Raw genomic sequence first — 27,795 nt, 5'->3', positions numbered from 1 at the left:
AACAGGGTGTTTGAGGGAAATAAAGCATCATTTTCTTAGGCAGGAGGGACACTTCATGGAATCTTGAATTCCCAGGAGTTGTGAAATCCTAAACCCAGTCCAAACCTCTAATCCTTGAATCCCCGCTAGAACATTTCTCCTTATATTGGAATGCTTAACGGCTATAGCGAAATCACGACTTCTCAAAGCAGATGATGCCCTGTTTGGAATAATCTGTCTGTTGAAAGCATTTTTTTTTTTTTAAATGCTGAATTGACATCTGTCTCTCTCTGCAAGTTCTACCCACTGGATCAAGATTAGTTTAGGAAGCACACAGACCACATCCACTCCCTCTCCTTAATGGCTCTGGTAAAAAGAAAACCACAGGTCAAGGTGGAGTCCCTTGCCCCCAGGACAGCAAACCAAGACTTAATTGCAGTTGTAACTACTCTAGGAGGGGAGTTTTCAGCCAGCCAATCTGAATTTTCTCATCAGTATGAATGAGGTAATCAGACACGGGCTTTCTCCATTTCCCCCCACCCAAAGGAAGATGAGGTAATCAGCAAGGTAAGACCCCCACTGCCTTTCCCAGTAAGGGAAGGTGACCTTGCCCTAAACAACCTTTTCTTTTCTTTTGTTAATAGCTCCTTGCCCATCCCCCTTCTTATAAAAACCTTCCATTTTGCGAAGCTCTGAAGAGCTCCTTTGCTTCCTAGGTAGGATGCTATCTGATTCATGAATCACTTAACAAAGTCAATTAGATCTTCAGATTTACTGGTTGAATTTTTTTAACAGCTTTCAGCAGAAAGAAAGTAACCACATTCTCTTTGAGACTTCTTTCCTCCAGGCTGTCTCCTCAGAGGGCTCTTTCATGCTGGGCGCTGGGGATACACAGAGAAATAAGTCTAGTGAGACTGAGGACAGGTACCTCAAAGGACACACTTTCAAATCCCTTTACCATGCTGGCATTTGAGGATGGAGCCCGCGCATGGCTGGTTATTCCAACATTTCCACCCCTCTGCTCATTTCCTTCCTAACTCACCCCCAAGAAAAGAGGGTTGGCAATTCAGGATTCAGGATGCTCATTGGGCCCTGTTTGACTTGTGGGTAAGGCCACTGTGGGTGAAGAGTTCATACCATAAATGCAAGTGTCATCTCCCCTTTGCAGCCTGGTCCCCAGGAAGAAAGGAGGCCAGGCAGGGCTGGACTACTCAGGATAGACTCAACCATGCTTTCTCTGTTCTGCCTCTTCTGTGCTTACAACCAGGTCAGGCCTACTTTGTCGACTCCACCCTCTTAGAATCAGAAGTTATTGGCATGTCTGTGTGTGTGTGTGTGTGTGTGTGTGTGTGTATTGTGGGGACCATTTGACTAACAAGAGAAATCCTATGTCAAGGGATTCCCTCCTATGCCAAGGGAATTACAGACTTGCTCAGCTTCCTTGCTTATCTTGTTATTCTTGTTTTGCAGTAACTCCCTAGTTGAGGGACTCTCAGGAGGGTACAACTCAGGAATTCCCAAGCCTCTGGCTTCACACCATATGGATAGTACCAAACTTCAGGTTAATCTTTGGTTTTCTTATACAGAAAGGTCTGTGACATCCAGACCTAAACTGAATACCTACCTTAGAAAATAAAAATGTAAAAAAGATGGCCATGAGGCACTTATGCCTTGCCTGCCAGAGGGGGGTGGGGTAGCATTGCTGTATCTGTCGGTCTCTCTCCTCCTTGCCCTGCAGGGGAAGGGCAAAGATGGGTGATAAATGTGTACTGGGTCTCCTCCCTATCTTGGCTCTTGGTCTATGGGTAAAGATGAAAAGCAGCTCAGAGAGATTGAACTGGGTGTGCTCAAAAGAAGTAATGTCAAGAAGTACGCCCACTGAGGCTGGGGTTTTGTTCATCTGAGGGACGAATGATTTGTCCAACCTCATGCTATGGCACCACAAAAGGTGGTTGGCTCGGTCTCCTTCGGGTGCTTGGTGGAACGATCGTTAAAATAATGACAGCAGTTTCTAATGCCAGAAAAGGTGGAAGTGAGCAATGAGTAAGAATGAAAAAGCAGATAAAGACCACTAGAGAAATAATGGCATCCAAGTCTCTACATTCTTTATTGGAAGAAAATGTAGCAACATCTATCAAAATTAAAGGCATGTCTACTCTTTGATCCATAAATTCCATTTTTAGTTTTTTTTTCCTACAGATATACTGGTACAGGTAGGTAAAGATACATGAACATGGACATTAATTCTTGGCAATATGCAAGAAAAGAAGGAACTTACCTATCCATCAATGGGGGACTAGTTACACAACATAATCTGTCTTTATGAAAGACTATCACAGAGCCTTGAAAAAGAATGAAGCTGATCTAATTGTGGTGATATGAAACTATCTTTGGGACATATTAAGAAAGAAACCTTACAGAACAGTGTGCTTCCATTTGTGCAAACTACAAAGGTCTATTCACAGACATATATGCTTGTATATGTTTAAACTATTTCTGGAAGGGTATATATAAGAATGGTAATACTGAGGGGCACCTGGGTGGCTCAGTCGGTTAAGCATCTGACTTTGGCTCAGATCACGATCTCATGGTTTGTGAGTTCGAGTCCTGGGTCGGGCTCTGTGCTGACAGCTCACAGCCTGGAGGCTGCTTCAGATTCTGTGTCTCCCTCTCTCTCTCTTCCCCTCTCCCACTCATGCTCTGTCTCTCTCTCACTCTCTCAAAAACAAACATTAAAAAAAAAGAATTGTAAAAAAAAAAGAATGGTAATACTGCTTTACTTTGGGTTGGGAATGGTGGTGAGGGAATAAGGAATGGAGAAGGAAGGAGGCTTGGTTTTCTTTGTATACAATTTTGCATTCATTTAAATTCATTATCATAAGCTTGTACTCTATTCTCAACAAAAAGAGTGTATAATAAAAAGGAAGCATATGCCTTCTGCACATCTGCCAAATGCTGAGCCTCTCATTGCCCCAGATATTTATTGAACACACATTGTTTGCAGCACACTGAGCTAGCCCAATTCAGGGAGGAAGTGGAAATGATGCTTTCGGAGAACGTACTGTCCAGGTGGGAAGCAAAATGTGTTGACGTACTTATGGTACAAGTCAGAGGGAAAATTTAATCTTCTCCAGGGAGCTGGAGAAGATTGTGTAGAGCTGGTGTGTAAGGTATTGGTAGTAAAATTTTGAGACATGAAGATGGACGAACAGGACACAGCCGAGAGAGCAGCAGGAGCAAAAGATACAGAACAGGAAATGGACGACCATGTTGTGCCTGCTTGTCTGTTTGCTTTACCATCAGACATCCTTTCTTTGGGGTTATGGTGTCATTTGTTTTCAGGAGTCTTTGTGAGAATGCAGACACTTGCTTTTGATTGAGGTATAAGAGAATAGATTTAGTGGGAATACCAATAAACCAGCTCCTACCCCTCCCTACCAAAATGACTGGATTTGTAGCATTCGCCAATTTCCGTGGTGTAACTCTTCCCACCATGGCTGCCTTCAAGCTACCCATACAATATGGAAGTTAGGAAGAGACACACATAATCCATTCTTTTTAAGTTTGACAGAGCTCATGCCAACAAGTCACTGGAGACGTTAGGATCCCACAGTATCAGGGGCACCTGGGTGGCTCAGCCTGTTAAGCGTCTGACTTCGGCTGGGGTCATGATCTCATGGTCCGTGGGTGTGAGCCCCGTGTGGGGCTCTGTACTGACAGCTCAGAGTCCGGGGCCTGCTTTGGATTCTCTCTCTCTCTCTGCCCCTCCCCCACCCATACTCAATCTCTCTCTGTCTCACAAAAAGTATATCAGAGCTAAAAAGGACATCGAAGAAATTATTTTATTTATTTATTTATTTATCTATGTATACATTTTTTAAAGTTTATTTTGAGAGAGAAAGAGAGACAGCATGTGTACATGTGTGCACAAGTGGGGGAGGGGCAGAGAGAGAGGGAGAGCGGGAATCCCAAGCAGCCTCCAGAGTCCCACCTGGGGCTTGATCCCACAAACGGAGAGATTATGATTTGAGCCAAAATCAAGAGTTGGAGGCTTAACTGACTGAGCCACCTGAGCCCCTGAGGAATTTTTTTTTAAGTTTATTCATTTATTTTGAGAGAGGGGGGTGGAGGGGCAGAGAGAGAGAGGGAGAGAGAGAGAATCCCAAGCAGACTCCATCCTGTCAGTGTCCCACATGGGGCTCAAACCCACAAATGGTGCGATTATGACCTGAGCCAAAATCAAGAGTTAGACCCTTAACTGACTGAGCCACCCGGGCACTTCCCGCCCTTTTAAATAAGTTTGCAGGCATTGCTGGAGAAAAATTTTAAATGAACCTTAGCCACACATGGGAAAATGAAGGTGTTTGCACAATGTCAGGGGAGGTAGCAGAGTTGGGACATTATCTTCTACCTTTTAGTTTAGTGAAATTTCTACTTCTCCTTGGGAATCACTAATATAATAGATGGAGCATGGAACTGTGCTGTTTTGAGGGAACAAGAGTGTATAATGAAATGCAGAGAAATTTCTCCTAGAGATCAGAGGTGGGTAGGGTTCTGGCATGTGTTTTGGTCAACAGGAGGGGTCTGTGTGCTGGGGGTTATATCCAAAGACTATTGCTGGGAAGAAGGGTCAGAGCCAGAAGAGATTTTGGGGGGAAGGCTTGGAAGACAAAATCCCCAATGGAACAGTTTTGTTCGGGACTGACTTTTCTTCCTGGGACAGGAACGTAATATGCTGACCTGGTGTACGGAAAAGAAAAAGTGGGCAAGTCCCATTCATGGCCTTAGGATCTATGTGCATGTGGGCAAGTTATTTCCCCTCTGCAGGGGTCAGAGTCTTCCTCCTTTAAGAGGGGCCAGGAAGTGGGGGTTAGGAGATGGTTTCCCAGGAGCCTTCCAGTGTGAAGTCCCAACAACCATAATGTAAGAAGTGGGGGGAAGAGCTGGTAGAGCCTGCTGGGTTTAGTTACTTACACCCATTCTGGACAGACAGAAATCAGAAGCAATAGGAGGCAAAAGTGAGGTTTGTTTTTGAGTTTACGGCAGGTCCAGGGAGGAGAAGATATATTAGGGAAAAACAAGACGGAGGTTCCTCTTGATCATGTCATACTTTAAAACGACAGGACAGCCCGTCCTGAAAGCTCTTCAGTGGGGACTCATTACTTTCAGGGTGAGGTCCAAATTCCTTTGCATGGGTATAGGGAGATCCATTTTATTCCCTTGCTTATCTTTTCAGTCTCCTCTCCTGAGTCCCCCAGTCTACCCCTCTGAATTGCCCAGGCGGTGCTCCAGGAGCACCTACTGCTAGCTAATGTGCTGCAGTTTGGTCCTCAGCCTTTGCACAGAACCCCTCCTGGAATGTTCTCCCCATCACATTTGCTGGGCAGACATCTACTCCTTCTTTGAAATCTTGTTCCAGCATTCCAGTGTCTTCCTTAATTCTTTTTTACGTGGCAGCCCTGCCTCTAGAGAGAGACAATCACTCCCTTCCCTGTCTGGCATCCATTCTGTGTGAATGCCATTTTAATGCATTGCACTCAAGTTTCTGTGTTTATCTCTCCTACTTCACTGTGAGCTCAGGAGGGCAGGGAACTCCTGTCTTGGCTACTGAGGTTGAAACAATGACAACTGTTGGAGCTGGTGACTGACTCCCAAATGCTGATAAAGCCAAGAAGAGAGAAGGGGAATAAAGCTTGTCCTGTAACCCGCCCTAAAGCGCCACCAATGGAGACAGAGTCCAGTGGGCCAACCAGATGCAAAGACTTTTGCTGAAAACCAGATGGGAGTGCTAATCTACCTAGTCCCTCCAATTGTTTTTAGCCCCTAAGGGGAAATTAAGTGAAGCTCCCAGAGGGGTGGGCAGGAGGGTTGTAAAGATACTGTAGAGCAAGGTTAATGAAAGCCTTGTTCAAGGCAGCTCCATGCTGGGCTCCAATAACGTCATTCTCTCTGGAGGGGAAGATCCTTCCTCAGCTCCCATGAAACCCCATGCCACTGCTAAGAGCCAGAGTGGATGTTGTGGCGTGTCCCCAGATCCTCTTTCAGCACTGAGGGATTCACTCCACCCACCTTCCTTCGCCTTCTGTGGGTGCTGCTCTCCAGAGCATGCCCCATTAAACTTCTTGCATGCCCACCTCCAACCTGGAGTGTGCTTCCTGAGGAACTTATCCTAGTGGGTAGTATCAGCCTGCTGCTGGGGGCTGTTGAGATTAGCAGAGTGGTCAGAGTTGGTAGGTCTGGGTGATGATCTCTTGGGACAGGGGCAGGAACTGATATTACAAACAGAATGGTGACTCCATCAGAGTGACCAGGGGAGCCACAGTAAGGACTGGGGTCAACAGAGGTCATCAGAGTGGTGCTTAGCCTTGGTCCCTAAGCAGTGACCCACCATGGTAGTCTGGGACTTTAGCAGAACCAAGAATGTGGCAGTGGGAGTGGGTCACACTTCTGATATCACACTGGCAGGAGCTCTCAGGGTGCTTCTGTCTCACAGGGTGCTCTCAACCGTGGCTACACCTTCGACTCCCTTCAAAAATACTGATTCCAGGTCTTGAATTTGAGAGATTCTCAAGGCTTCGTTAACCTACAGTAAGGCATAAGCCCTTGCCTGTTGTAAAGAGTCAGTTTCTAGTGTGTGGCTCTTGTTGAGAACAACCAATATGGTAGAAAGATGATACACTCTTATATCAGACAGAGCAGGGTTTGAATCCTGGTCTTACTGGTGGTTGGGGAACTTTAGCATGTAGCTAATTTTCTGAGCTTCCATTTTTTCATCTGTAAAATCCTGTAAATCATATATTTTATAGAAATGTTAATGGGGAAATATGCTAATAGTAATTGCAATGATGGTGATGGTAGCCTTCGATCAGTGGGGCTATTCTCATGATCACTGTTATCACAATTTGTGTCCACACTTGGCCTTATACTCCTCCTCCAGGGTACAGCACCTTAGGGTAGACTTGCCTTTCTTAGCTCTTGCCCTATTATGGGGGAGATCTGTCTCCTTATCCCAGTTGTAGCTATTTGCAGTCCAGCACACTGTAGCTACAGCAGCTAAGTGGAAACCCACTGCCTCTGCTGGGGTTGACCAGATGATCAAACGTTGGCATCCACAGTTGCATTTCTGCTTACGCCTAGAATAACACGTGCAGCAGTTCAGCCCTTCAAGACCATGTGCCTGCTGTGTGGAAAAGTAAGCAAGACGGGTGTTACTCATACCTAAGGGCAGCAATGAGGCCCAGGGATACTCAAATGATATCCCCAGAATTGCACCAGTTACTATGTGGCTTTGAACAAGTTCCTTTTTCCTCTCTGTGTCTCAGTTTCTTGCTCTGAAAAATAGGAGTAGCTGATCCGGAAAACTGAACACTCCGGTCAGTTTGGTGCTGCTGGTTCTTCAAACATCCACCCTCCCCACCCCAAGCAAGATGCCTTGGGGGCTGATATCATGCCTGTCTTTTCCCACAGACTCCAATGTCAAAGTCAGGGCTCTGAGAGATGCCACTGTGCTGTAAGGGACCTGAGAGTCTGTTCTGGCTGCTGCCCACCCGAGATCCCTTCAGCCCCGCCCCCCCCAGGGTTGTAAGTTTCCCCATTTCTCCTCCTGCCACCGAGAACTTTAAATAGCCTCCAGCACACTATGTGGGTGCCAGAAGTTTTAATTAAATAATGTCCAGCTGTCAGAAAAGCTGTTATAAACGGTCCTTTTGTCTGCACCACTGTCTGGGAAGCCAGGAAGGAAAGAAGCTAGTGGGTTATAAATACGAAGGCAGAAGTTCAGTGGGGAGCCTGGGGGGCAACAGCTTTTAGGCACCCTGAAAACCACTGAAGGGATTTATTTAATTTTAATATGTGATTAGTCCATGGAAGGGCTCTTAGCCCTGGCTCTGTGACTGCATGTGCATAGGGGATAACCTGAAAAGGACTGGGCAAACCGGGGTCCTTGTGAAGAGCTGTCTCTCCCAGGCTGCAATCAGTATCCCCTTTTACAATCCAGGTGGGAAAGTAGAGGGCAGGGTGGGTGCTGGCAATTCAGAGGCAGTTCTCAGATGAACTTTCGTGATCGCTTCCCTCTTCCCCTCCCTTTTTTTGGTCCCTCCTTCCTCTCTTTCAACACATACTCTTGAATCTCTATGACGTTTGAGAGTTCTCTCTAACAAAGAGGAATATATACATACTTGTGGAGTATGTATTAAGTGCTAGGTATTTTATGTATATTACTCCATTTAATTATTGTCAAACACCCAGAAGATAATTATTATAAAGACTGATATTGTAGATGAAGAAACTGAGGCTTGTTGAGATTAAACAACTTGCCCGGGTCACATAGCCAGTAATGAAAGGGCTGGGGACTAGAACTCCATTAGGCTGCAGACAATATCTTTTGTGTATTGTCTTGCTGTGGTGCTGCTGCAAAGGTACCTGGCACAGATAGAACTGGAGAAATATTTACAAAAGGAGGAAAGGAAGGGAGGGAAGGGGGAAGGAGGGTAGCAACTCCATTCTGTCACTCACCAGAGCCAACAACCTTTCCATGATGACACATTATCTCTGGAGAGCACAGGCAGGCAGGTAGAAACCAGTTAAAATGTATAAAACAGTTGAGGGAAAGGCGTTGCTAAAAGGTGCATAAAAACAACATGATTAGGAAGCAGAAAGTTGGTTTCAAGAGCCATAGAGGAGGTGGAGCTAAAATGCTATGGGTAGTCGGAAGAGGGAGGTATGACTTCCAGCTACAGGAATGGGGGACTTCATGGAGGAGGCTGAATTTGTGCCTTGAAGGATGAGTGGGATTTGGACATTGAGAGATGAATGGCAGGTAGGCTCATCAGACAGAAGAGATGAGGAAGAATCATGAGTAGCCTATCAAGGAAGAGATAGACCCATGGTCAGTGCATCTGGGAACCACCGGATTGGAACCTGAACTTCATGGTGTCCTGGTGAGGTGCCTGGGACTAATCTGGCAATGCCATGGGTGAGGGAGAGGTGGCCAGGGCTAAGGCAGCCCAGGCTGAGTGAGCCTGAGTCTGTGAGTACATGTGTGCATGTGTATACGCATGTATATGCCACGGGGGTGGTTGGTACTTTTGCCTGAGCTTAGGTGCCATTAGATGCAAGTGGAAATTTGTCTGTTTCTTTGGTGGATCTGTCATGTACAGGTCTGCCATTAACTTCTGTCTGGGCATTCACAGAGATCTGATGATGGGTTCTGCAACCAGCAGAAACGGTATGGAATGACTCCCAGGATGGGCATATTCTGGTGGGTAGAGGACTTAGGCCCTAGCCTGCCCCTAGGAGACAGGGTCAGGTATGGCACCACAATGGTGGTTTTGGGGGTAAGAGGGTGTAGCACAGGGACTTGGGAGCTGGAGGGAGCTAGTCAGGGATAAGGGCTCTGACTTCACTTCTCTTCATCTGTCCCCACCATCCTGCAACCTGCCACCAGCATAGACAGGCTGGCCTAGGGCCGAGGGGCAGTGAAGACTTCTCAAGGCTATTATTGAGCTGTCCCTCGCTTCTGCCAGACGTTCTCTGAGAGTGATAGGAACATATGTCACAGGAACAAACAGTTCATTGGTTTGGGGGAATCATTAAATAATGGTAGCCAGTGCCCTTCACCTATGTGGACAGGCCTGGCAGCATTCCCAAAGGCTAAATGGAAACTCCCAGGGCTGTTTCAAGAGGCATGGATGCTCAAAATGAGAAGAGCTAAGGCGGAGAGACTCAGGGTTACCTTGATGAGAGCCCTCCCCAGCACAAGACAAGAGCCCAGCCAAAGACAGCTGTCACTTTTGGGTGGAGAAGTCATCCCTTGATGGCCACAGAAGCCTGGCTCTTCCATTGACAGGGAGCCATTGATTCCAGCTTTAGAGCAGGTGGTGTAGATAATTCTCCACGGGATGGGATTCAAGGGACATGGGTGGAGGATTCTAGTGACACTAGATACGAAGCAGGGATTCTGAATTTAGCATATCTGCCATCAAGCCCAGGCAGGTATCCCGGGTGGCCTTGGGCATGTCTCTAAATGTTTCTGGGCCTTGACTTTTATACTTACAAACATTCATTCAGCAAGCACCTTGGGAGCACCTACTGTATGCGAAGTGCAGTGTTAGGTACTGGGGAGCAGACAGCAGAGAAAAGTAAATGATCTCTGCCCCCATGGCACTCCCAGTTCAGTGGAAATAAACAAGTAGTCACACAAATAAGTGCATTATAATGCATCACAATAAATTCTCTGAGGCAAAGGTAGTGTGGGTCCCATGGGAGAACCCACTGGGTTGGCCTAGGAACTGATACCTGAAGGGTAAGTACAAGTTATCCGAGTCAGACTTGGAGGAAGAGCTTGTGCAAAGGCCCTGAGGAGCAGAACATAGTAATATGTTTTAGGAGCTGAAGTTAAACCTGTGTGGCCTGATTGCAGTGAGCAAGGGGCAAAGCAGAATGACATGAGGCTGGAGGTGGAGGGCAAGAGATGGGCCGATCACACAGGAGTCCTTCAACCATGAGAAAGATTGCGGACTTCACCCCATGATTGTTGGGAGGTCACTGCTCAAATCTGAACAGGAGTGTGATGATTAGATTCACATGCTAAAAATAAAATAAACAATCAGAGATGGAAAAAAACCAACAAAACCACAAAATACTTGGACCTCCCTGCAGGGGAAAAAAGATTTTTGAACAAGTATTTTCATGTTATAGCATTTACCCCCATGGGAATAATCTACTAGCAGAACAAAGAATTATGTACAAAAATATTCATTATAGTTAAAAAGACCAAAACCACTCTAGCTGTTATGTGAAGAGAATAAACACTAATAAGTCTCTTGTGTTTGCTTTGAGCTAAGAAAGACAGAGGCAGGGCCTCAGCCCCAGTGGGACCAGAAGCAATGATTCTCAACCTTGGCTGTACTTTAGAGACACCTGCTATGATAGCCAGCTTCCAAAACACCCCCCCCCCCAAAAGCCTTACCCTCCTGGTATACATGTCCCTAGGTAGACCCTCCCACAACAAATAGGACTATCCTGTTCAATGTAACCCAAGAGGGTATGTGGAGACAATGGAGTGTGAATTCCAAGCCCAGGCCAAGACAAAAGACATGGTGGCTTCTGTCTTGCTCTCACCTTCTTACATCCCTTGCTCTGGGGAAAGCCAGCTGCCTGTGGTAAGGATGACCAAACAACCCTATAGAGAGATCCATGTGGCAAGTTACTGAGGCCTCCAGTCAATAGCCATGTAGAAGAGCCATCCTGGAATCAGGCCCTCCAGCCCCATCTAATATCTTGACTATAACCTCATGAAGGGCCCTAAGCCAGAACCACTAAGCCACTCCTAGATTCCTGACACACAGAAGGTATAAGAGGATGCCTATCTATTGCTTTAAGTCATAAAGTGATCTGCTGTGTAGCATTAGGCAATCGGTGTTCCTAGGGAGCTTTAAAAAATATTGATGCTCAAGCCACATCCCCAGAGATTCTGATTCTTTTGGTCTAGGGTAAATTCCAGGCATTGGTGTGTCTAAAAGCCCTCAGATGACTCTAATGTACAACCAAGATTGAGAACCACTGATGAGTGTAGTGGGTAGGTCAACCAAGAAAGCTTAAGCATGGTATTGCCTCAATTTCCAGAGCTAGAACTCAGTTTATGTTGAGGGTTCTATCCTGGGGGAAGGAAAAAGCCCAGTTTGTGGATTACAGCCCTGGGTCATTGCGCACTTACAGTCAGGTTGCCTTAGTGTCCATGGCTTCTGACCAGAGGATACCTAAATTTCCCTGAGGATACAGGCCTATAGAAAGGAAATTAGTGGCTTTAGCTGAAGGGAGAAGAGAAGTCCAGCACCAGGCAGATAAATCCACCTTCTACAGACCACAGCTTTGACCCATAAACCCTCTCTGCAGTCCTACACCTTCAGGATGAAGGTGTACAGGATGCTCAGTGTTCCAGTGATGGACTGCTCTCCTGATTCCTCCCACCTGCCATTGTGTTTTCTGCTCAGACCCTGTTCCTGCCTCTGAATATGCTCTTTGAAAACTTTATGAGCAATGATGACAGCTGACTCTGAAAACCTTTGTGCATCTTCAAGTTTCCATGGTTAACGGGACATTGTTCCCGTCTCTGAATAATAAGTCAGGGGGCCCGATGGTCTCTTTGCTCTCCTTCGTGTTACTTGCCTGATGAAACTTGCAATAAAGTAATTAAAATGATTGTAAAGGGAGCCCTAGGAGATGAAAGATGCTGATGAGACAGTCAGATGCTGTGAGCTCACCCAGCTATCTCAACACTGCACACCAGGGGTGACTGGGCTACTCTCCTGCGATTCTCCTAAGAATGGGCACTGGTACCAGCTGCATCCCTGTGATACCTAAGATGCTCAGAAGTACTGATAGATTTTTTGAGCACCTGGAGCATGGTAGGTGTAGGAGATACAGAACGTAGTAAGATCCTTTTCTTCTTTTTAAGGAGATCTTAGCTTGGCAGAAACAAATAAGGGAAGAGATAATAGAATGTGATGAGTACCACTCTCAGGGACCTATGGAAGCCCAGAGGAGGCACTTCACTTGGCCCAAGAAGTCTCTGGAGGAGGTCAGATCTTAGGTGTTTTATTGCCTGGGTAAAGATGGTGGGAAGTCAGTACAAGAGGAATGGCAGGTACAAAGTACAGGTGTAGGAGCTTGAGGCTCTTCAGGGAATTGCAAGCATCTCCTTGCAGGTCTAAATGCTTTCCTGGGACCTACAGCTTAGGGGGGCAGACCAAAGGCAGCTGGCAAGCAGCACTTCTTTAGGCTGAGTACCAGGCTGTATATAGAAGGCATCCAGCAGGCAGAATTCACCATTTCCCGTCACCCCACCCTGCTACATTCCCAGATCCTACTCTTGCTTTTCATCAACCATGGACGACCCTCCCCTTCACTGCCCCGGCCAAATGTTTGTTTCAGCCCCACCTGCAGAACCAGCACTTTGATCTGCTTTGTCCTCTGTTGCCTGATACACCAAACCCCTGGCTACTGGCCTGTGTATTCCTCCTGTCTCCTGCCTACATCTTGTTGAAATTGGCTTCCATGTGATCAACCTTTCTGACTCTCAGATGGAACTCAGTGCCTTCTCTTAGGAGCTGTGTCCATAGGCAGCCTTAGAATTTGTAAGTGTGCTTCCTGGAACAAGGAGCTGGACAGGGGAGGCCTGGGAAGGGAGAAACCCAAATGCCTGAGGGGATTCCAGGAAACACACGTGGAAGGAAAACCCTGGGTAAGAAGGTAAGTGGGTCCTGGGTATTTCCTACTTCCTGTCATTGGCCCTAGAACAGGAGTCAGAGTGTAGGCATGTTCTGTGGATATAGAGCTAGGAAGATTGTGTAAATAGGTCACCTGGTCAGTGAAACAATGGAGGGTGCTGGGGCATAGCAAACAGGAGAGCCCACACCCATCTAATGGGGGATGCTGCTACTTAGTTCCGCTGTTCCCCATTCCACATGGGAATGCAGGTGCAGTGTAACTAGGCATAGGAATTTCTCAAGATAAACCCCAAATATGGATTTTAATGGAAAATAGTAGGCCGTTAATTCAAATAAAAGCAAACAAAAAACACCTGTACATAGAAAAGAAGGCAGCATGGTTTTCGAATTTCAGCAATTCCCCCGCAGAAAGATGGGCCATTAGAGACCAAACCCTCCAAAGCTACAGACGTTGACAGCAAAGCAGGTGATGAGGTACCCCCAAGAAGCCTAACACACGAGCAGGTGGGGACAAATCATTAACAACCCTAAGCCCTACAAGGTCTCAACATCTATGTAGCAGGAAGCAGAAGGAGTGGTCAGGTGTTTGCTGGACCTGAGAAAAGAACAATATGCAAATGGCCAACTGAGACTCACTGGAAAGTTCTATAGAGGCAGGAGAGTTTCATAGTGATGGGGAGGAAGGGGGAGAGACACCTTTTTAATTGCTGCAAGGATGGCTGCCAAAGAGGTCCAGTAATCCCACTCCCTTTTAGGGTCTGGGAGGAGGTGACTTGTGTCCCACCGGAGTTCCAGGACTGTCTGCTGTGCTGGCTCAAGTCTGCCATATTAACAAAGAGACAGGGAAGGTTGGCACCACCATCCCTAATACACACTCACGTCCTTCCCACCAGGCTCCCACGACTCCTCTCGGTGGGCCCTTGCCCTGCCTCGCTTGCCCAGCCTTTGCCAAAAGGAAGTGGGGCAGCCAGTGCCTCAGAACAGAGGGGAAGGGAAAGCCAGCCAATTGTATAGCAGCCGGCTGTGCTACTCCCCATGACAGGCACCTTAACATCAGCCTCCACAAGTTTCCCCTGGATCCTAAAAGAAGGAAAGAATGGGTTCTCCCACTTAGGCACAACAATTTTGTGCCAGGAAAACACACCTTTCTTTGTTCAAAGCACTTTGAAGCCTCCTATTTAGACTTAACAGGACAAACTTGGCTACTTAAAATGGATGCCGTTCCAACTGTTTTTGATTGGTGTACCCACTGAAAGTCTGTGAAACTCAAATCAAGGAGTCTTTTGAAGGAAAACAACACTTGTGCTCCAACAGGACCTCCTCGTTTAAGATCAAACATTAGAAGTCAGTAAGTACTACTTGAACGCAGTTATGCTTTTAGAAATCTTTTGAAGGCAAAAAAAAAAAAAAAAAAGGATAATTACACTGGAAAAAGAAACAACAAGCTTAAGAAAGACGACGAAAACTTGTTTACAAAAAGAACGCAGAGCAACACGAAGACGGATCAAAGTCACGTGCTTGATGGAGACTCTGGAAGCAAAGAATGAATTAGCCCAGGACATAGCAGAACACATTTTTACCAACTGCCTTAAGTGGTTTTCCTCTGGAAGATTTCGAGATTCCTGGACAAGATCAATAAGATAATTACCAAACATGATCAATAAGATAATTACCAAACATTACCAATTCTGTAAAACAGACCAAGAGGACCTTCATTTAAAATTAGCCTACATAGGGGCGCCTGTGTGGCTCAGTTGGTTGAACGTCCGACTTCGGCTCAGGTCATGATCTCAAGGTCAGTGACTTCGAGCCCCGTGTCAATCTCTGTGCTGGCAGCTCAGAGTCTGGTGTCTGCTTCAGATTCTGTCTGTCTGTTTCTCTCTCTCTCTCTCTCTCTCTCTTTCTCTCTTAAAAATAAATAAACATTAAAAAATGCTTTTAAAGGACTATGACAACGTGTTTCATTTACATTAAAATTTTTTTGTACAAATGTTGGGAGAGTACATTCCATGATAAGTAGGAGTTAACTAACATTAAATATGAGTTAAAGAAAGAAAAGAAACTAGAAGGTCTGCCCAGTCGACTAGTGGGTGAATGCAAGGGGTCTGTGACAAGGTCTGAAGGGATGGAGCATTCTAGACTCTATGACTGTTCAAAACTGACTGGCCAGGGATCCCCAATGCTCATACTGATGAGAAACTGCTGGGTATGGGATCAGAATTGAGTGGAATAGGGATAATAGTATAAAAAGAAAGAGTCCATATAAAAATGGGGTGGGGCCGTAGAGCCAGGACATCTCAGAAGGCGAGCTGCCATGTTTTTAAATACTACACAAACACAACCAAAGAGGGAGCCCTGTGGAGTTAGAAGGCTACCCTGAATGAGGACCTCCTTCACAAGGTTCAGGAACATTGCATTTACATAAAAAGCAAACATAAAAATGTCAAGGGTGAAACCCACACAGAATTATTATTAGAACAAAGAGACTAAGGAAGAGAATAACATCTTTATAGACGGCGAAAGTGTGCCAGAGAGAGGTACCTACAAAATAAATCAAAACTGTAACCTATTGCTTCAAAATGAGCTAAAAGAGATTAAGGAAATGACATCATCACCCACATGAATGAGAATAATAATAATCATAACCTCAGAGATTACCTGACAAATCACAGAAAGGAACTGGAAGAACAAAGTTGTTTCAGAAAGGAAGACCCAAAGTAGAGGGAACGTGAGAGTGAATAGATATAATAAATAATGCCTTATAGATAACAGAAGGTAAATAGGAAGAAATTCATAAGACTCAAAAGAAGGCGGAAAAAAAGAGAAGATAAAAGGAATTTGAGAGAAAATGAAAATACTAAAAGATACCTGGAATATTTTGTATGTGGCAACTGTGGTCCCGGAAAAAGAAAACCAAAGCAAGGGGGATAGAGCAAATACTAGAAATGATAATTTAAGGAAACTTTCCCAAAATAATAACAATAATTAAAGATCTGACCCTACACATTGAAAGAACACACGCACACAGTGTACCTGAAAAACTGAGGCCGAATGATTGATAGCAAGATGTCTTGGTAAAATCGCTTCACGTGAAGAAGAAAATAAAAAAAGGCAGAAGAAAATTATTCAGGCATCTAGCCAAAAGCCAGGAAATGGCTTATAAGGGAAAGAAAAATCAGGTTATCAGACTTTCTGACAATAGTGCTTTATGTTAGAAGAAAATGAAGTGACGTTTTTATGGTACCTAAGGAAAGCAAATATAATTCAGGAGTTTTATATCCAGAAAAACTGGCTTTTGCATACAAAGGGCACAGGTAACTATTATCTGCATGTAAGAACTAAGGAATTTTATTCCTAAGAGCTCTTCCCGAGGGATTTACTAGATAATAAGCTTCACATAAGCAAAACAATCAAAGAGACATTGATATATATGATACGCTAGTATAAAAGTAGGTTTGAAGGAGGGCCAAAAGGCAGAGGGCATAGTCTGCAAGGCTATATGATTTGAAAATACAGGTACAATACAATTACACAAGTTCAGGAGACAAGGAGGGGGACGATGCATATGTTTTTTCTAATTGTTTTCAGTAATCATATTTGAACAGTAGCATTTGTATTGTTTTTCTGAGACTGTTGAGTGGGTAATATGAGGTAAAGCAAACGATGAATCACAATTAATCACTGAATCACAATTAATCATTCTAACCTTATTATCTCCTGCATCCTCAAGAAACCAGGAGGCTCAGTTTGGCAGAAAGGAGATACAGATGCAAATATATACACTTTATTTATAAATGTGTAAGCATGATTATGAACACAAATATTTAAATATATGTGATAGGTTTTAATCCATTTCAATATGCTTACTGAGGTTCAGATAGACTCATCTTTTGTCAGTGGGAGTTGTTTATATATATATATAATTGGTCAGCTTGGGAAGATAATAGGGAACAGTTCATTATCTTGAAATCGGGTGAAGAAAGAGAACGGGGGCTCCTGGGTGGCTCAGTCTATTAAGTGTCCAACGCTTGGTTTCAGCTCAGATCAAGATCTCATGGTTTGAGGGTTTGAGCCCTGTGTTGGGGTCTGTGCCAACAGCTTGGAGCCTACTTGGGATTCTCTCTCTGCCCTCTACCATCCCCTCCTCTTTCAAAAATAAGTGAATGAACATTAACAAAAAAAGAAAGAGAATGGATCAAGCATTTATTCTGCTTTTCTTATAGGGAAAGTGTCTCTTTATAGAAGTCTTTGAAATAATAAATGGAAAAGAAGTGATTACATTAGAATGTCATTGTAAACTCTAACAAATGATGAACTTTAAGCATTGAATACCAGTGGCTGGAAGCATCATGAAAGGAGAAAAGACATCCGTTGCCTCCTGATGTACCACTTGTGGTCTGGCCAAAGGGGTGAAACCTGAGTGTGGTTGGGCCTCTGGACCCAGTTACCCTTTTGCAGGAAATGCAGGGGACAGTGGAGCGGGTTGAACTGTCTCACGAGTGAGCAGTGGGCAAACCCTAGACAGGATACATTGTGTGAACCATGAAGGGTTGGAGAGCAACCTGTAGTGCCTTAAACAGGCAAGACTAGACTCTGGTCACTAGTGACTCTGGTCACTCTGGTCACTTGAGGGATAAAACTATAGGGAAAACATAAAGGATGGTTTACTATAAAAGTCAGAGTATAATTCCTTTGGGGTGCAGGGGAGAGGTTGGTGACTGGAAAGAGACACGTGGAAGGGACTGCTGGGGTCACTGGTGAAGTGCTATTTCTTCACCTGTGTGATGGTTATGAGGGTCTTATCACAATATTGTAATATTTTCTTCAAGCTATAAATTTATTTTGTGTGTTTTTTTGTATTAGTTTTATTTTAAATAAAAAGGATGGGGTTTTTTTTGGTTTTGTTTTAAAGTGTATTTATTTATTTTGAGAGAGACAGAGACAGCAGGAGTGGGGGGAGGTGCAGGGAGAGAGGGAGACGGAGTACCCCGAGCAGGCTCTGCCCTATCCGTGCAGAGCCTGATGCGGGCTCGATCCCATGAAACTGTGAGATCATGACCTGAGCTGAAACCAAGACTGGATGCTTAATTGACTGAGCCACCCAGGCTCCCCCAAAAGGTTTGCGCTTTAATTTACATATCAGTTTTTTTAAATTTTTTAAACGTTTCTTTATTTTTGAGAGAGAGAGAGGCAGAGAGCCAGTGGGGGAGGAACAGAGAGGGAGAGAAAGACATGAAATTCGGAAGCAGGCTCCAGGCTCTGAGCTGTCAGCACAGAGCCCGAGGTGGGATTCCAACTCACAAACCGCAAGATCATAACCTGAGTGGAAGTTGGAAGCTTAACCCACTGAACCACCCAGGTGCCCCTTAATTTACATAAGTATGTAGGACAAAGGTAACATATCTACTGGACCCCTTTGGTCCCTAAGACCTCCTTATTCCAATTCTGCCTGGGAGGACACTGGGTACTGGTTCTAACATGGATCCCCAACTTCATATTCCCCTGCCTTTTAGACATTTAAAGAGATTATCCAGAGAACACGTAGAAGTCACGAGAGTAAACTTACTATGGGCTTTTATTAGGCAGCCAAGAATGATCTGAATAATAAAATAAAACTTGGCTCAAAGTAGAGAGCTCCTTGCATTTGACATTTTTACTTTATTCTAACCAGGAGCTCTCAGGGACAGTTCCAGAAAATGTCATGAGAAATGTATATTTATAATGGTGGCTCAATATTGTTAGGTGAATTCTACCTTAACATCCAATATGCAAAATTTCATGGTAATTGTGATATTTCCATCACAATGTATATTTCCATCACAATCAGGATTCTTCCCTTTAAAGATGGGTTTGGCTTCAAGATTCCTTTAAATGGCAGCTGGCAGGACAAGGTATGCATTTGTTTACAGAACCGTAATTGCTTAACAGTGTGGAGGGAGGTACAGGCTGTTCAATAATTGTGCCAGCTCGTGACAAAACAAGGCCTTTACACAGAGGGGACCCATGGTTGGGAGGGCCAAGATGTATATAACAATGCAAAGAATTAGGGAATGTCCTTCAATCCTACTCAGGACAAACCCCCAACTTTTCTCCTTCATTAGCTTGGGTCTTCACACAGTTGGACAGAACTACTCTGCTAAGAAAATCAGTGCGTTCAGGATTTCTGAATCATTTTGTTAAGCACATTTCTAATTGTTCAAATTAGTCATAAAGGCTGTTTTTGCTATTTTGGGGCTCTTGAGCATCTGAGTTCCCTTCCTATGTTTGGAGACTTCTCTGTGGTATGAATTTTAGTGAGAAGAAGAGACTATCTTTCACTGTAACAGCTGAAAAGGCCAATTACTCATCTTCCCTCTCTCCTCTGTGGCTAGGAGGCAGGCACGTGACTTGAGTTCAGCCAATCACAAACATCCACTCCAGACTTTGTGGCCAAGAAACAATGATGGCAGCGAATTCTGGAAGCAGTAGTGAGGGGTGCAGTGGCATCCTGTTTCTACGGACGGGGTGGCTGACTCATTTGTGCGAACTTCAGTGTTTTGGGTTCCATGGTGGCAGAAGCAGTGTTTTTCACTGGTCTCATTCTAGGGTGTGGGCTATATTGCACAGTCTACCTCTGTTCCTGTTTATTTTCCGAGGATTATTCTAATCTACAGTCTTCCTGGCAATTCTTTGAGCACCCCAATATCTTTCAACAAAGGTCTTCTCTATTTAAATCATCTGGAATCTTTTTTTTTTTTTTTGTAACTTTCAATTTAGAAATCTGGCTGATTACATGGTTTGAGGCAATGCTATGATAAGTCACTTGGCATGAAAGATGATAAGACCTCACAGAAGGCAGATAAACTGATCTTTATGAGAAAGAGGAATATATATATTTGGGGTTATTGAAGAAGGAGTGGAGAGAAGGACAGAAAGAAGAAGAGAGGGTAGGGAGTTGAAACAAGATAAGGTGAAGGACCTGTGAATATTCCCTGAAATGGCTTAAGAGGATGTTAAGAAAATCTAATGTTCCATGTAAAGTTGCTTTAAGTGCTCTAGTATAAATTACTTCCCTCTTCCTCAGCTCCATAAGTGTCTAGAATAAAGAGCCAGAGGAGCACAGGAGAATTTAAGTCCTTTGGATGTTTTCAAACATTTTCAGGAGGGAATGCTACAGAGTGATGAGAGGGTTCAAGAGGTTACAAGATCCTGGGTGGCCTCAGGATCTACTTAGGAGTAGTGGAGGAAGCATTACTGCTCCTTCCAGTGAAGAAGACAACGAACTTGAGACACGGGCATGTGGATGGGAGTCAAGGGTAAGAAATGGTGGAGACATTTCTTGAAGACAAGAAATGAGGCTATACACAACTGGGGAAAGAAGATACAAAGCAGGGCAATTGGATTCTAATGGGTTTTAGTCCTTTCATTTTTAATTAGATATTTCCAGGTATAATTTACATACCATAAAACTCACGCCTTGTAGAAGTGCAAGTCAATGACTTTTGAGTTGTGCAACCATCATCATGAACCAGCTTTAGATTTCTTTTGTGCCCTTTTGCTGCCAGTCCACATTCCCATTCCTGGCCCTAAGCAAATGCTGATCTACCTCTGTCTCTATAAATCTGCCTTTTCTGGAAATCCCATACAAACAGAATCATATAAGATGCAGTCTTGGATATGGCTTCTTTCACTTAGCATCATGATTTTGAGGTTCTTCTTTTACACAGCATGTCTTAGCAGTTTGCTCTGTTTTATTGCTGGATAATACTCTATTGCATGTGTATCACATTTTGTTTATCCATTCAACAGTTAATAAACAACTGGATTGCTTCCACATTTTAGCTATGATGAGTAAGGCCACTCTAAACATTTGGATACAAGTCTTCATGTTTTCATTTCTCTTGGGTAGATACCTAATTGTTGGATCACATGGTAACTGTATCTTTAACCTTTCGTAGAATTGCCAAATTGTTTTTTAAAAATTTTTTTTGACATTTATTCATTTTTGAAAGACAGAGAGAGACACGGTGCGAACAAGGGAGGGGCAGAGAGAGAGGGAGACACAGAATCCAAAGCAGGCTCCAAGCTCTGTGCTGATAGCACTAAGACACGGGGCTCGAACCCACAAACCGTGAGATCATGACCTGAGCCTAAGTCAGACTCTCAACTGACTGAGCCACCCAGGTGCCCTTGCCAAATTGTTTTTTAAAGTGGCTGTACTTTATATTTCCACCAGCAATGAATGAGGGCTCCAGTTTCTTTACATAGTCACTGAGATCAACTATTGTTGGTATTTTTTATTAGAATTATTTTACCAGGTATGTAGTGGTATCTTATTGTGGTTTCAATTTGCCTTTCCCTAATGGCTATGGCATGCAGTACCTTTTCATGAGCTTATTAATATTCATGTTGTTTCTTTGGTATAGTGTCTATCCAAGTCTTCTGCCCATTTACTTTATGTATTTATTTTGAGGTGGTGGAGGGGCCAAGAGAGAGGGAGAGAGAGAGAGAATCCCAAGAAGTCTCATCACTGTTAGCACAGAGCCTGATGTGAGGCTCAAACCCATGAACTGTGAGATCACGACCTGAGCTGAAATCAAGAGTTAGATGTTTAACTGATGAGCTACCCAGGCACCCCTACTTTTTTAAAAGCAATCTCTATGCTCAATATGGGGCTCGAACTCACAACCCTGAGATCAGGAGTCAAATGCTCCACTGACTGAGGCAGCCAGGAGCCCTTCTTCTGCCCATTTAAAAGAATGAATTGTTTGCCTTTTATAATGGAGTTGTAACAGTTCTTTACATATTCTTAATATAACTCCTTTATATCACTTGCCAATATTTATGTTACTTGTAATATTTATATTACTTACAAATATTCTCTCCTATTCTGTGGCTTATTTTGTTCATTTTCTTAATAGTGCCTTTTTAAGAATGCTTATTTAGATGAAATCTAATTTGTCAAATTGTTTCTTTTATGGACTATACTTTTGGTGTTGTATCTATGAAGTCTTTGCCTAATACAAAGTCATAAAGATTTTCTCCTATAAAAAGCTTTATAGTGCATCCATTTTGAGCTATTTTTTTGTGTGTATGATATGATGTGAGGGTACAAATTTGTTATTTTTTGTATATTAATATCCTATGGTCCCAGCATCATTGGTTGAAAAGACCATCCTTGCTCCACTGAGTTGACTTGGCACCTTTGTCAAAAATTAATTTACCATCAATAAAAGAATTTATTTTGGGACTTTCATTTCTGCTCCATTGATCTCTAAGTCTATTCTTAGTATGGCATAGTATCAAACTTCCTTAATTTCTGTAGATTTATAGTAAGATTTGAAATTGGGTAGTTAAATCCTCCAAATCTGTACTTTCACAAAATAGTTCTGTTCATTTGACATCTTTTGCATTTCTATATAAATTTTATAACCAGCTTGTCAATTTCCTAAAAAAGAACTTTGATAACTTTACTGGTTTGAGTTGAATCTGTAGGTCAATTTGGAGAGAATACTGAGTCCTCTAATCCATGAGCTTGGACTCTCTCTCTATTTACTTAGGTATTTAAAATTTTCTCTCAGCATTTTAGTTTTCAGTGATCAGGGTTTGCATTTCTTTTGTTAAATTTATTTTTAAGTATTTTACCCTTTCTGATGCCATTGTGAATAAGATTATTTTCATAGTTATAGTTTTGGATTTTTCATTGCTATCATATAGATATGCACCTGATTTTGAAAAATTACCATGTATCCTGCACCTTTGCAAAATTTGTTCATTAGTTCTAGCCGTGGGGGGGTTTTTTTTTGATAGATTTCATAGATTTTTTGATAGATTTGATAGATTTCATATTTTTCTACATATAAGATCATGCCATATCAGAATAGAAAGTTTTACTTTTTCTTTTCCTGTCTGTGTGCTGTTAATTTACTTTTCTTGCCTTATTACACTGGTTAGAACCTTCAACATAATGCTGAAGAGGAGTAATGAGAGTCAATACGCTTGCTTCCTTCCTAATCTTCAAGTGGAAACATTCAGTCTTTCATTATTAAATATTATGTAAACTGTAGGGTTTTCATAGGTATCCTTTATCCAGTGAGGAAGTTCCTTACTATTTTTACTTTGTTGAAAAAGTTTGATCATGAATGAATGCTAGATTTTGTGAAATGATTTTTGCACCTATTGTGATTATGTGTTTTTTGGTCTTTATTCTACTCACATGGCATATTACATGAATTGATTTTCATATGTTAAAGCCAATCTTGCATTCCTGGGACAAATCCCACTTGGTCATAATATATATAATCTTTTTAATATGTTAATTCAGTTTGTTAATATTTAAGACATTTTGCATGTATGTTTATAAGGAATATTGATCTGTCGATCTTCTTTTTTGTGATGCCTTTGTCTGCCTTTGGTAGTAGGGTAGTACTAATGTTATCTAGTGAGTTGGGAAGTGTTTGCCACTCCTCTATCCCCTGAATGAGTTTATGGAGGTTTGGTATTATTCCCTATTTAAAAATGTGAAAGAATTCAACAGTGAAGCCATCTGGGGCTGAGCTTTTTATGCGTGTGGAAGATTTTTAATTATTAATTCAATTCCTTTGCTTGTTAGAGTCCTATTCACATTTTGCATTCCTTTTTGAATCAGTTTTGGTAATCTGTGCCCATTTGCCTGGACTTAAACTGCGGAATTTTTTGCCATGTGCTGTGCAGCTGCTTATGTCTCTGCTCAGTTTCTTAAAGATTTCTCATTTTATTTTAGCTTGCCATCCTATGGTCTTTGTTTCCACCTAGCTTAGTGGTCATCCAAGAATGGGCAGAGTTTGTGCTCAAACTCCTCTAGCCAATAGGGCCTCCACCTTTTGTAGGTGGATCTGTTTGAGGGCTGGGGAGTGCATTTAAAGGTCATGCAATTTTCAGCTTTGCCATGGTTTTTACTTTCCACCAGGCACTCGTAGGTCCCTGGTGTTTGAATAGCCAGGTCACGTATGGATGTGTGGAGAGCTTATCAAGACCCCTGTAGTCTCTTATTTCCAAGATCTCTCTGTTAAACTTCCGGCTAGTCCTCAGGTCTGCAGTTCACCTTGCCTGGGATCGCCACCTGAGGCTAGGAGAGCTGTAGTTTCCCCCATTCATAGCTGGCACAGACTCTCCCTTCCACTCTCCATCAAGTCAGTGCCCTCTGGCAGGGAAGCTGACAGTTTTTATGGCCAGCAAGCATGCCCTAGACTCCTGCTGTTCATACCTGAAGTTTCAAAGTTTCCAAATGTGTTGTTTGTCTTTGGCCAATTTCCAGAGACTTGAAAATGGTTGTTTTTGACAATTTTGCCTAGTTTTATAGTTTGTTTTTTGCAGAGACGATGTGTCGACTTCTTCACTCCTCTACAGCTGGAAGTTCTTTAGTCTTTTAAAAGGCTGGGTGTGCGACCTGTCAGCTAAGCCTCTCCTTGTTTTGAAGGTGCTGTTGGGCATTAGGGAGCCAAACAGTATAAGCTTTTTCTTTTTTTAAAGTCAGAAATAGAAATGATGCCAGGGAAGATGTGAGTTGGGGCACCGAAGAGACTGAGAAGTGGAGAGAGGTCAGGAGGTGATGAGAGAGAGTAAGGAGTGAATGGGACAGGGACACAGAGGTGGAGGCAAGAACTGAATTCATGGTCTATTGGAAAATATGGAATTCAAAAAGCCTATCTTTCCTACCCTTAATGCCCAAGCTAATAGCCACTGTTTTCATGAGTGTTTCTCCCAGGCTCCCTGACTGGAACTTCCAGTCCTCTGGGGAGTGGGTAGGTGTTAGGGTAGGGATGGGAATGTGTTGACCATATGATGAGGAAGGTAGGGTGGCAGTAAATTGTGTGCCACTGGGAAATGGAAATGGCCTGCATATCAGCATCAGTTAGGTGGGCTGGAGTTGCTGACTTCGACCTTAGTTCTACCTTTCACATAAAGATTTGGTCCTGATAGGAGAGGGGCAGAAAGAGAGGGAGAGAGAGAATCCCAAGCAGGATCCACACTGTCAACACAGAGCCCCACATGGGGCTTGACCCATAAACCATGAGATCATGACCTAAGCCAAAATCAAAGAGTCGGGTGCCTAACCAACTGAGCCACCCAGGGCCCCCTGGTCCTGATACTTTTAAACCAGAGGTGGGCAGATTATAGCATGCAGACCGCATATGGCTTGCCATCTGTTTTTGTAAATAAAGTTTTATTGGTACTTGGCTACACCCATTGTCTCCATATCTATGGCTGCTTTTGCACTAATGATCAGCATTGGATAATTATGACAAAGGCTGCATGGCCTACAGGTATAATAACATATTTAGTATATGGCCCTTTACAGAAAAAAAGCTTGCCACTCTTCTTTTAAATTAAAATTGCAGTGGATTACCTCCGTGAGGCATGATAATGTGGATAGAGCTTCATGCATACAATCAGAAGATAGGATGTTAAGTCTGGGCTATGTTACATATCAACAGTGACCCCCAGGGCAAGCATTGGCTCTCTCTTGGCATTGACCCCCTGAAAATAGGAAATCAGAGGACTCTTTCCATCATTTGGGGTTGTTGTTCAAACAACACTACTGTATGAGAAAGTATGTTGCAAACCATGTAGCACCATATATATGCTGTTTGTTTTGACATTTACAGAACACTCACTTTGACCTTCTAAATCCCCTGTTTGGATCCATTCTTCCTGTGGACTGAATGTTGCCTTATGTACTTGAAAAAAACCTTTTTTAATGTTTATTTATTTTGAGAGAGAGAGAATACGTGAGTGGGGGGTGTGGGAAGGGCAAAGAAAGAGAGACACAGAATCCAAAGCAGGCTCCAGATTCTGAGCTGTCAGCATAGAGACCCATGCAGAACTCTTAGAGCCCAATGTGGGGCTCAAACTCACAAGCTATGAGATCATGACCTGAGCCGAAGTTGGATGCTTAACCGACTGAGCCACCCAGGCGCCCTTGCCTTATGTATTTTCATGTGAAGTATGTGATGTAGTATTTTCTTAGGCACTTTCCCTGACTTGAAGAGGGATCAGGAGACCATTTGTATTACAGAAGAGAGAAAGACAGGACAAGAGGACTCTAAGAAAACAAACCCCCTTGTGTCATAGACATGCTGCAAAGGAACAGTCCATAGGCCACTTTTCTTCCCAAGGATGTCCCTGCTGAGAAGGACAAGCATTTGAGGCTTAATCTTATGAATTATTTCTTTTCCCTTCAAGAGCCTGAACCTGGTAAACCCTATTACACCAGCAAGGGTAATTTCAATGGTTGACATGAAACTGAATTTTAGGTGAGAGTTTATTAATAATTGTAAGCTTGAGTTGTAACTCAGAGCCTGGGATTCCCAGCCTCTGTGGCTACAGCAAGAAAACAACTCCTTTCAGGCACTTGGCCAAATTAGAAAGATTAGAATTCTCCATGTGGATTCCCGACTGCAGTGCCGAAGCCATCTGTAATCTGGCAGACCTTCTCAGTGGGGGAGGTTGCCAGTCTCCAGGTCCAGGAGATAAAGGCCACATCTTCTCCCCCACTTTGGTGTCTGCAGGTGAATTACTACAGAATGAGCTATGATCCCTGTTCATTTTCTGCCTGCCCTGTGAGTTCAGGTCCTGGTGTGTGAATGCACAGGACCCAGGGGAGTGTTGATTGCATGTAATTGCCTACAATCAGATGGCAAGGGAGGACTTCTGAAAGCCTGATGGGGCCAGCGAGGTTAAGACTAAGTGCATCTGAAGAAAAGCAGAATCAGAGTCTGTCCCCGGTGGCGGATGTGTCCTGGGTGGCCTGCCTCAAGATGCCATTAACCAGGAGAAGTCAAGGGGGCCTGTCAAAGGAGAGTGTGCTTATTGGTATAACTATTTGTCAAAGTACTACTGGTAATGGAGAAGTCAGGAGACTGGAACTAAATAGCCAGAGGCAGGCGTGAGCGGTCAGATCCCATAATGAGAGGGACGAGGCATGAGGGACAGAGAGATGAGTGAGGTTCATTAGGGAGAGGAAAGCAATAGAAACAGTTGTGAATGGGCAAGTCAGGGTCGTTCAGAGCTGGGCCTATGAATACTGGTTGTAATTAGCTAGTTCTCCTTTGGTTGAAAATAACAGAAACTGGTTCTGGGCAGCTGAAGAGGGGAAAAAGACGTTGGGAGACAGTTACTAAAAGGATAACTGAAGCATCTAGGAGAATTGAAGGGTGGAGATGCCTGCAAAGATCAACCAGCATTGGGAGTTGGATTACCATGAAGAAACCAGACATTTTCCTCTCTCTGACTCTTGCCTTCTACTTCTCTTTATGTTTTCTTCATTTTTATTTTTCACTGCCAAATGACATTTTTTTGCTAATCAGGTTGTGGCTACTAGCAGCCCTGAGTTATCACGTCCTCAGTTCTGGCTACCTGGGAAGAGTGAGTTGCTTTTCTCAGGGCAGAAACCACCTTTGAAGGGCTCTGATTGGCCCAGTTCCGGTCAGGTGACCACCGCTGGACCAATCACCTGTGGCTAGGGTCACATTGAAGAAGCGCACAACTCCTGTGGTTGGAGGAGGGGCTGGGAAAGCAATAGTTCCCAGAAGAAAGCAAGCAAGCTTCTAGGAAAGAAGAAAATGCT

The 27,795-nt window shown here is 43.6% G+C and overlaps 1 pseudogene; it reads left to right on the top strand.

The window, feature by feature from the left end:
- Positions 1-14,847, top strand: part of LOC131496983 (THAP domain-containing protein 2-like) — a 29,746-nt pseudogene extending 14,899 nt beyond the window's left edge.
- The last annotated feature ends 12,948 nt before the right edge of the window (positions 14,848-27,795 follow it).

This window comes from Neofelis nebulosa, chromosome 16 (genome assembly GCF_028018385.1).
Source record: "Neofelis nebulosa isolate mNeoNeb1 chromosome 16, mNeoNeb1.pri, whole genome shotgun sequence".
NCBI classification, from domain to species: domain Eukaryota; kingdom Metazoa; phylum Chordata; class Mammalia; order Carnivora; family Felidae; genus Neofelis; species Neofelis nebulosa.
The sequence above is the reverse complement of the archived record's forward strand: the minus strand, read 5'-3'. Positions and strand labels throughout refer to the sequence as shown.